This window comes from Hemiscyllium ocellatum, unplaced genomic scaffold (genome assembly GCF_020745735.1).
Source record: "Hemiscyllium ocellatum isolate sHemOce1 unplaced genomic scaffold, sHemOce1.pat.X.cur. scaffold_867_pat_ctg1, whole genome shotgun sequence".
In the NCBI taxonomy this organism is placed as follows: Eukaryota; Metazoa; Chordata; class Chondrichthyes; order Orectolobiformes; family Hemiscylliidae; genus Hemiscyllium; species Hemiscyllium ocellatum.
Window position 1 is genome coordinate 123,957 of NW_026869279.1, and position 11,467 is coordinate 135,423.

Here is an 11,467-nt window from a genome sequence, read left to right on the forward strand (position 1 = left end):
GTTCCAATTTAAGTGCCAACTGACAAATTCGCAATAGTATCTGAAAATAATTTCAAAATGAGAGCTAAATAAAAACTTTGCACCCTGGTCTCATTATATTTGGCCTCTCAACCCTGTGGTAAATGAAGACTGAGATGGAGCCATATGATATTTCACAAATCCTTCATCTGGAACAAGACCCCAGTTTCTTTGCGATTCAGTGACAGACAAATAAACTTGCTGCAAATGACAGAAGTTAAAATCATATAAATTCTATTTTAGTGTTTTGTTTAGAGGAAGCCTTAAATTTACAAACATTAAGGTGAAGTAGAAAATCATATACTGCAAGCTATATGTAAAGTAATCCTCAGCTAATTCAAACTTGACAAACAAATGAATCATTGCGACTACAGAAAATTTCAGTCGTCTTTTATGACGTTTCATCATGAAAATTTTGCACAGGTAAAATCCACTGTCAAAAGGGGCCTTAGTCATCTGTAACTATTCATGTGCAAGTCAGATACACTTTCTCGTGTCTGACTGAAATGGTCCGTATGCTAAGCAAAGTAGAATATGATACATGCAAGGATCATTAGATGCAGGAACAGAAGTAGACAATTGGCCATGAAATCTACTCTGCATCCAGTGAGATCAAGACTGATCTGATAATCCTCAATTTCACTTCCCTGTCTTTCCCCATAACCCTTGATTTGTTTCCAGACTAAAAACCTTCCTATCTTAATCCTGAATATACTTAATGACCCAACCTTCACATCCCTCTGAGGTAAAAAAATTCCACAAATTCACAGACCTCAGAGAGAAAAGGAAGTCCTCCTTAAACCTGTCATAAATGGATGACCCCTTACTCTGAGGTTATGACCCTCTAAATGGTTTAGAAAATCACTTTGGTGAAGGGAAATTTAGGAATGATTTAAAAATTGCGTTGACATCCTGTAAATGAAGTAATTAAAAAGAAACTACCCATCTTTAGCACATTATTTCTGGACTCTAGAAATGTATTGTATCTCCAACGGGTCCTTGAACTCATCCTTCATCCAGTTTAAAAATAAAAAGTCTCTCCCAGAACCTAATTGCAACATAATTTGGCAATATCATCCAGGATCATAACATAATGGTGGAGATCTGGCTCAGGATCATAACAAAAAATTAAGAAGCCAGAACTGGATAAAGTAACTTCTAGGTTACAAGCTGAAAAAAAAGCCTAGACGCTTGGATGGGGATTCCCATTCAGAAGGTACACTTGAATAAATATTTCTCTTGTGCTGATAAATTGCCGATTACATATTCGCATTCTGAAGAAAGTTCACTGGACCGGAAATGTTTACTATGATTTCTCTCCATGGATGTATTTATTTATTGTATTTGTACCTGCATTTATACATGTGTAAATTGCCCAATATGTACAGTGCACATATCTAAATACAGATAGTCACAGGGTTCACTTGCCCCAGCCCCTTAGCTGGGCAATGATTTGAGAAGCATCTGTATGGCAACCTAATTAATACATTTTTACTTTGTCATCTAAACTAGTACCAATTAAAGCAGAAGTGGAACTTTCATAATTAAGTATATCTGGCAGTTCAAATAAATTTCAGGGTGGGGGTAGGTATGGACGTCCACTATTCCACATGTTTTTTGTTATTGGTTCATAGCCATAGAACAAAGAACAAAGTTTGTTGAAATCAACCTGTTCAGAGATGTGACTATACACCTCTGGAGCAGATGGGACTTGAACCCAGGCCTCCCAATTCAGGGCTAGGGTTTCTACCACTCTACCACAAGAGCCCCCCTGTACCAAAATATATTGAATGCAGTGATGTTGACCACAACTGATAGTCAACAAGTCTCCCATTAGTGACCAACTAAAAGGCAATTAGCTTCATTAGACACAGACTGGGCCATTTTTAATTGCGGTCTGGTTTAGTTCACTGAGCAACTACATCTCAAAGGTGTATCCTGCTTCCCTGCTCCAACCCCACAGAATCTGTCAAACATTTAAGTCAAAGCAGAACACACTCTCAGATGGTTCAGGCTTTTCCAACTGCATTCATTCTTTAGGATGATCTAACAAAGAGACGAATTCTCCATCTCAACCAGAGATACTGTTTTTTGATCCGACAAAACTCAAAGTATGTTTGCTTTTCAAATTTGAAATTCAAGTTAATCCCAATGCCACATCGTGCTACAACTTGTGCATCATTGAAATGGCGGGCATCAAAAGAAAAGGAGTTACTTCTGGGATGATTGAAAAAGAGCTGCAAACTGCAATTCAGGCTGCACCACAGACTACATCTCAACTTGAGAAAGTAAACGGAACATGAAGTATCCAATATTACTCTCAATAAACCTCATATTCTGACAATATATAAGGGAGATAAAACAACCTTGATAACTTGACCAGAACAAGATGACAGTGGAGGTGGGGAAAATCAACCTCATATGAATGGTGTCAAATTCTATGAGGCACAATTACTGTGGTTTACAGCTCCTAACCAATTTGCTGAATAGCCCACTCATTCACAGGTAGCACAAAAACAAAGCAAAGTGCAAATAGACACATGAAGTGTTTACAATGGAACAAAATGATAATACGTACAGTGAGGTACTGCGCTATACCATAGATAGCTCAAAAACCATCAGATAAAATGTGGAAAATTATTGACCACAACCACCATGAAACCATGCATAAAAATAGCAAACATGTATTCTTTTGTATTTTTAAATGCCTTGGAGTTATCAATTTCTCAGCAAATAATAGTATTCACATTCACTTTTTTAAGTTTTCTTTTCCTTTGCTGGCTGGGCCAAAATTTATTGCCAGTCTCTCCTTTGCCTTGAGGAGTTGGTGGTGAGCTGCCTTCTTGAACTGTTGTAGTCCATGTGCTGTGAAGGCCCACATGCTATTAGGAGGGATTTAAAGACTTTGATCTAGCCACACTGAAGGAAATGCTGATACATTTCCAAGTCAAGATGGTGAATGGCTTGGAGAGGAACTTGCAGGTGGTGGTGTTCTATGCATTTGCTGTCTTTGTCAAATTACATGTAAGTGATCGTGGGTTTGGAAGTGCTGTCCCAAGAATTGCTGCAGTGTACCTTGCAGATAGTCCACAATACTGCGATTGCACATCATTGCGGAGAGTATGGATGTTGGTGGATATAGTACCAATCAAATCAGCTGTTTTGTCCTGGATGGTATCAATCTTCTTGAAAGCTGTTGGAGCTGCATGTAAGACAAGTGGGGAGCATTCCATCTCACTCCTGACTTGTGCCTTGTAGAAGGTGTACATGCTAAGGGGAGTCAGGTGGTAAGTTACTGCTGTATCCCTGGCCTCTGACCTACTCTTGTAGCCACTGTATTTAGAATCATAGAGTCAGAGAGATGTATAATCAAGTTGAGTTACTGGACAATAGAAACTACACCACACCACACCACCCCCCGCATCCACCCCTCCCAAATGTCAAAGTTAGATGGTCTCTTATTGTAGATGATCATTCTCTGACATTGGCATGATACAAATGATAGTTTCCACTTTTCAGTCCAAACCTGGATTTTGTCCAGGTCTGTTTGCACTTGAACATGGACTGTTTCAGCATCTGAGGAATGACAGACAGTACTGAACATTGTGAATACATTGGTGAACATCCCCACTTCTGATCCTATGATGGAGGCAAGGTCATTGGAGGACAATTGAGCCTAGGACACAACCGTGAAGAACTCCTGCAGTGATTTCCTGAAGCTGAGGTGACTGATGTTTAACAACCACAATCATCTATCTCTGTGTCAGGTCTGACTCCAACAATTGCAGGGTTTGTCTTCTGATTCCCAATAATTCCAGTTTTGCTCAGACTCCTTCATGTTTCACTTGGTGAAATATGGGCTTGATAACAAGGAAGGTCACTGTCACCATACTTCTGTAATTCAGCTCTTTTGTCCATGTTTCATCCAAGGCTGTAATGAGGTCAGGTGATGAGAGGCCCTGACAGAACCCAAACTGGGCATCACAGAGCAGGTGCTACTTGATAGCACTTTGATGACACTCCCAATACTTGAGTGACGATCGAAAGTAGACATATGTGACAGTAATTGAACAAGTTGGTTCTGCTTTTTCTGTAGACGATATACATCCAAGAAAAGGGTGAATTGAAATGAGTGAATTCCAATGACAACCCTGACTTCGAAGCTCCCAGCATCTGCCCTTGCCATTCACCTAAAGCCCATCTTCCTCGATTTTCTCACCCTAAATGTCTCCCCCATCAATACCTTCTCACCATAAACTCCTTCATCTCTCTACCCTCCTCTAACCCTGGCACCTTCCCCCACCTCTCCAACTGGCTCTCACCACAAATTTTATATTTATATTTTATCTCTCTCTCTCTCTTACTTAAAATCTTCCTTAAAACCTAACTGGTTGTGCAGGTTTTTGACCACCCCACCCGATACATTCCTTTCTTACTTAGCTGAATATTTAATTTTCTGCATTCACAGCTTGGAACACACGTCTATTTTACATAAATATTAGTTGTTGTTTTGTCTCCTGCTGTCTTGTACAACAATTGCATTAACTTTGCAAAGGAGATTTATTGCAAAATTGAATACAGCTTCCTGTTTCGAGCTGACTCAGAAGCATTGGGTGTGGCATAGAAGCAAAGCATATAATGACAATATTTTATTTGATGCACTGGAAAGGTTACTCTGTAAGTATGCAATGTGCAGTAAACTGAAGGTTTACAAACAGCTATCTTGGCAGCTTGAAGTTTCATGCAAGATTTTTGTTTTTGCTCTATTTCAAGGTAAATATCACTTCACCTTCTTGAACTTGTACATACTAAATGCTTTCCGTATTTGCTCAAATTCACTCGCCAATCAACATACATCTCAGGAAGCATTTCATCACATGCCAGGAATTGAACCATCGCACAGACTCTGCTCTGAGATCCATGTACATCAGGAGAAACCAGTCCAGAACGAACACATGAAGAGAGAAGTTTTTTCTCTACACTAGAGAACCACTAGGGACTTGACATTGGGAAGGTGGGCCCTGCTGACAGCTGCCCACCTCCCTTTACTTCTGATATTCCTCTCCTTGTAAGTCCCAACCTGTGAACCCACCTTAGTTTAAGGACCTCATTTGCAGCAAGGCAGAAAGGTTGATAATGGATCCTCCTATCTTGAGATTGTCTTCAGACACTGCCATTATACCACCTAACTCAATGCTGTTCCCAACTTCGAGCTCACCATGAGCTAGAGCTGATTAGTCCAGACATGAATTTCTGAGAAGTTCCTGTCTAAGGTTTATGTGGTTAGGAAACTGCTGTTTTTGCATCAAGAATATTCCCAAATGATTTGAAACTTGTGTCTTGATAGAAGATTGATGGAAACATATACTGTCACCAACTCTAAGCCCATTCAACAGCTTAATGTCTGCCACTATCCAAAGCATATGCGTTATCATTTTACACTCATATTAGTTAAGCATGGATTCCTAATTTGCCAAGTCACCATGTGGTTAGCAGAAGCAATCACACGAGTCTTTATTTTCTGTTGCCATTCTGTTCTTGCCTCAAGGTTACAATGTTGTGGATCCTTAAGCAGGGAAATCAATAAGAAAAGCAAGAAAAAGAAATACTACATTGTTAGTGGTGTTATCTTTCAAAGTAGATGTTAAACAGAGGGCCAAACTGCATTTTCAGAAAGACACAAAAGATCCCTCAAAAAGGAGTACAATTATTGGTATCCCGGCCAATCTCTTAGTCAACATCACATAATAAACAAATTAGCTGGTCATTAAACAAGGACTTTGCCATGTCCAAGTCGGCTGCACCATGCCCTATATTACAACAATGACTACACTTCAAAAGTAAGCCATTGATTGTGAACCACTTTGAGGCATCTGGTCTATGTTCACAGAAGCAGCCATTGGAAGTATTTCCAGGATATCATGAACGTACACCTCGTGAAGACTGGTTTTGACTGCAAGAGCTGGGAAGAGAGTACATTGAACCACCCATGGTGGCAAGCCAGGCTTCACAAAGAAAAAAATGATTTTGAAGCAAGGTGGGTGACAAGGGCTGAAGATTCAAGAAGAAAGATCGAGAAGGTGTGCTACCTTTCATCAACCATGAATTGACCAACTGACGAAAAAGATTTCCTCTTCCCCAGCAATGCTGCTTTCACCCTAGTCTTTTAACCTTCCTTTCTACCTGTTAAACTCTGTACTGATTCCATCCCTAACTCTAACAACCTCATTCTCTCTGCCCCCTGTTTCTTCTCTATCTCTTATTCCTATCGGATTCCATAGCAAATATCCTCCTTGCATTGAGGTAACCCCAATTATTTAAATACAAGTTCTTATTTTTCTTCTGTTCTTTTTGCAGAATTATGCATTTTTACAGTGAGCTTGTGAGATACAAATACTCTGTGGCTGATCAGTCTAACATGCTGTTAAAATTGGTCAAACTCAATGATGTCTAATGTGTCCAACTCTAGTAGTCGACTAAATATTCAATTATTTGATTATATCTTTTGAATGAGGCATAAATGTAACAGAAACAAATAAATGAAGGTGTGTACCACTCCTTAGGAAACAAAGTTGAACAAAACTCAGCTGACCAGTGGCTCAGTTAGTGCAGACCATCAGATAGTGTGATGAGCAAGGTACTAGCACCGTCCAACACACGTACCAAGTCAGCTGATCAAGGAACCAGAAAAAATACTATTGGCCTCAATATCCATAGGTGAGAGAACTGAAAGTTAACCTGAATTCCTGTTTCTAAACACCATCTAATTATTCTTACTGTTGTGGTTCTGTTCGCCGAGCTGGGAGTTTTTCTTGCAAACGTTTCGTCCCCTTCCTAGATGACATCTTCAGTGCTTGGGAGCCTCCTGTGAAGCGCTTCTGTGCTGATTCCTCCGGCATTTATACCGGTTTGAATCTGCCGCTTCCGGTTGTCAGTAGCTGTCCGCTGCAGTGGCCAGTATACAGGGTCTATGTCGATGTGTCTGCTGATCGAATTCGTGGACGAGTGCCATGCTTCTAGGAATTCCCGGGCTGTTCTCTGTTTGGCCTGTCCTATAATGGTGGTGTTGTCCCAATCGAATTCATGTTGTTTGTCATCGGAGTGTATGGCTACTAGGGATAGCTGGTCATGTCGTTTCGTAGCCAGTTGGTGTTCATGGATGCGGGTTGTTAAGCTGTCTTCCTGTTTGTCCTTGAGCATCCGCGCTACAAATATTCTCACAAACTTTGAATTATTCTTATAAATAAAACTTTTATGCACTGGATTAGGACAGAATTGAACACTCAGATTATTCTAGTTCTCTCAGAGCTTTTTTTTTAGTTTAACTGAAGTAGCTACTAACCTTTCATTAAAGCCATAACGGCGGCTTTCAAAATCCACCAATTTGTTTTTTTAAAACCAATAGTCCCGTTCACTATTCACCATCTTCCTAAATTAGCATGTTCTGAAATCATATCTCCAATCTAACATACACATTTCAAGACAAAATACCCTGTGTCTTCAATATCTATTAAAGTACACTATACATGCACTCTTAAAATAAAAAAACTGAAGTTTCTAAGTAGCCTTTTAAGAAACAAATTTGAAAACACTTGTATCTTGAATCTATTTTATTTCCACTACTACTTCTATATTGCATTATTTTTCATTATTTGCTCATTTGATTTCTTAATTAGTAATTTGATTTCTTAATTAGTAACCCTTTTTATTATGATGTTTTGTTCTGAGAGCAATCCAAATAATACTACACTTAGAAACATTGACTGGATTTAATTGTGGGCGGCACGGTGGCACAGTGGTTAGCACTGTTGCCTCACAGCGCCTGAAGACCCGGGTTCAATTCCCGACTCAGGCGACTGACTGTGTGGAGTTTGCACGTTCTCCCCGTGTCTGCATGGGTTTCCTCCGGGTGCTCCGGTTTCCTCCCACAGTCCAAAGATGTGCGGGTCAGGTGAATTGGCCATGCTAAATTCAATAGGGCAGCATTCAAGGCATGAGGTGAAAATTGGAACAGCACTACAGTCTTGATACCAGGAAGAAATGGAAACAGAAGTGTCAGAGGGAATGAGACCTTGGGGAAGATCAGTAGTAAGGCTTGGGCAATGCAGAATCTCAAGAGGTCCATTGTCCTCAACTTGTCTCCATTCACATGTATGTTTTTCAACTTTTAATGAAGAATCAGGACTCAAATTAGGAAGATTTTTGTCTTCCCAAGTCAATTTATATTCGTCGCTGACTAAAACAAAAGTTCTAATAATCCTTCCATGATGTGAAATGTTAAACTGACTTTGAATCCAATTTCTTCCTAGATAAATAAGCACTTTGCATAGCATTTAGATTATGAGTGCAATTTAACAGAGGTTTGGAATTTAAACATAACACCTTTGTAAATCAGAGATAGCAAAGAAAACTGAATTCACTCTCGGAAAATAGGTTAACGAGCTTTATTGTTAAAAGGTTCTCACAGGACTATAGCGAATGTTACTACCCTGTTCTCAGGCAGAGAGCAATTTTCGTCAATCATCATTTTCAAATTTGTCCTCTCCCTTCTAAGTAAGTTATTTCAGCAAAGTTATCATGGATCAAAATCCACCATACCAAACAAATTAGCCACAACTTTCATATCACACTGCTAATGTAGAAAAAAAGGTCACTGCAATACAGAATGTGAATATGAATTAATTGCTAATGAGCAATTGGTAGTGATTTCTATATGATTGCAAATACATGACAATGTTAAAAATCATATCGTGCCATAGTCTCATTGTAAATGATCATGTGATAAATTCATACCTGCAGAAAGATGAAGCTGACACTCTCTCACAAAGATGCAGTCCTTGCTTTGTGGGGATCAGGCCTGCTGAGTATCTGAAATTAATAACAGGGCCAAAATTAAATGGACATAATTCCATGAAATAGAAACTAACTCCTCCATACAATTTTCCAGTGTTAAGAAACAATTTCTCGCACTCTAGTAGTATCAAATGCTGTCAAAGTATGAATAACACAAACCAATCACACTGTAAATCATTGCTGAGCCTGAACACATATCTTCAATCATTATCTGAAACATTGGGCTGAAGTTCTGTATTCCAGGACCTGAACAGAGAATCAAGGTGAAATATTTCAGGCACTGGAAATCTAGGGAGAAAAATCCCAACAGATTTGATAGCATTTGCCGAGGAAGAAACTGAAGTGAGAATGCTTGAATTCTCTGGAATGGAAAATGCTTACTCACATTTACGTGTACAGAACTAACTAGTACAAATTCCGGTCATGCACCATCTCATCTAAAAGTATTTTTTTTAATCTTCTAAAACTAAAAGGCAAGTTTCCACAGCAGGTGAAGCAAAAAATTGCAACATCTCCATATGGTCTTTCACTTCAGGGATCTCTTTCACATTCCAGTCAAAACCATTTGTATTAAAAACTTGAGAACCCACCATAAGATGCTATGATATAGAGATGCCGGTGTTGGAATGGGGTGTACAAAGTTAAAAATCACACAACACCAGATATCAGCCCAACAGGTTTAAATGGAAGCACACTAGCTTTCGGAGCGCCGCTCCTTCATTCACCCACAACCACCTGATGAAGGAGCGGCGCTCCAAAAGCTAGTGTGCTTCCATTTAAACCTGTTGGGCTATAATCTGGTGTTGTATGATTTTTTAACTCTGTACACCATAAGATGAGCTTGGTGAACATTAATACACTTGCAAAAAGAGAAATGTCCATAGCACAGTGAAGGTCATTCATAAAATGCATAACATATGCAACAATATCATACCAACAGAAGACAACATGGCACAGCTGGGGCATATTTCTGGGTTTTGCAAAGGGGAGAGTGTGTCAAAAATAAAGAAAGAGTTAAGGGAATTTCTTTTTTTTTTAATTAGTGTTCAGATGTGGTCATTACTAGCAAGGACAGGATTAATTTCTTATTCTGAATTGTGAAATGGCAGTAATGGCCCTTCTCCCGAAATCTCTGCAGTCTGCGTAATGATCGTTATTCTCACAATGAGAGGAAATTCTAGGATTGTGACTCAGCAAAGATGAGTCCAAATTAGAACTGTGCGTGACATAAATGTGATGCTTACAAAGCACCTTCTACCCTGAGATTCTAGGGAACTGGAGTTTGTTGGTTACTGTTTGTTATTGCCCAAGAAGCCTTAGCTATTTACTGTAGTATATTATGTCGCAGTCAAAATACTGAGTGGCATGAAAATCTGTGGAACTTGGATGCCTTTTTATTTTGGCATCATCCAAGCCTTAGTATTTTTATACACTGAGCCATCTAGTTCCTCCAGTGCAGACTAATTCTGACTTGCCATGTCAAACAGTTCTGACAAGTCACTATTTTAATAGCTGACTGCATATAAAATATGATGCAAAAAATATTTTGTTTCACAAAGTTTCTACGTACTAAGTTCCCCTTTTATTCAATGCACCAACAGGCTAATTTTAAAATTATATCCAGAGCCAGCACTATCAACTCTTGTGTTCAGGAAATATAGCACACTTCATGTGTCTAACAAATATTGACCTCATCTCACTTTCTCTCTCTCTCTCACTATGATTAAACATCAGCCCAAAAGGACAATGGTAACAGAGTTGATGGAGAAAGAACTTCTATTTGTCTGGCAGTTATCACATTCCGAGGGCTTCCTAAGACATCTTACAACCATAATGCCGACTTCTGAAGCATAACCACTATTTTGCAAAGTCTCACAAACAGCATGGTAGAGAGAAAATAGAGATAGAGAGGACATGATTACAATTTACTCGGGATTCGAACTTAAATCACTGTTTAATCAGTCAACCGCTGATTTCACGCACAATTCTGCACAATTAGTAAATGTTTCACACCATAGATTATCAAAGAGTGTTCAATTGATATGAGAAGTACCTCTCTTATCTACTCCTTTTTCAATATTAAATGCTCTCAATTAAGTTCATTCTCTTTAGGTTATCCTCTCTCCATTTCATATTTATTCGTTAAACGAGCTAGTATAAAACATTCAACATTACAATAATTACCCATCCCTTCTTCAATGTGAATTTAGGTCATCTTTCCATTATCTCCATTAGTCTTCCTTCTCCCAACATGAACCATCAGATCCCACAAAAGGTCTCAGCTTTGTTCTCTAATACATCATCTTATCAAATTTCAAGCTCTGTACAATGCTGAGCTCTTCTTCGAAATCCACTATGCCTATTTCTTTGACTGATAGTCTTTGACTGCACCCGTATTTGCTGACCCTTTCCTCTCATTTCAAGAAACTTCATCCACCTGGACCCACCCCATCCCCACCACCCCCTCCCCTGGCCTCAGCCTCTAGATCTTTCCATTAAGCGCTACTGACTTGAAATAAGTCAACTCAATTCCTGTCTCCAATTATCTCTCTCTCAACCAGCCTTTGGTTCCCACAGCATTGTCCAATTCCTAACC

The 11,467-nt window shown here is 39.2% G+C and overlaps 1 long non-coding RNA gene across 1 annotated transcript in view; it reads right to left on the reverse strand.

Moving 5' to 3' along the window:
• The window catches only part of LOC132814592 (uncharacterized), an 85,331-nt gene extending 76,445 nt beyond the window's left edge, over positions 1–8,886 (reverse strand). The window contains exon 1 of the long non-coding RNA XR_009644448.1: positions 8,812–8,886. This is a non-coding gene — a long non-coding RNA (uncharacterized LOC132814592). The remainder of the gene's footprint in view (positions 1–8,811) is intronic.
• Between the last annotated feature and the right edge of the window lie 2,581 nt (positions 8,887–11,467).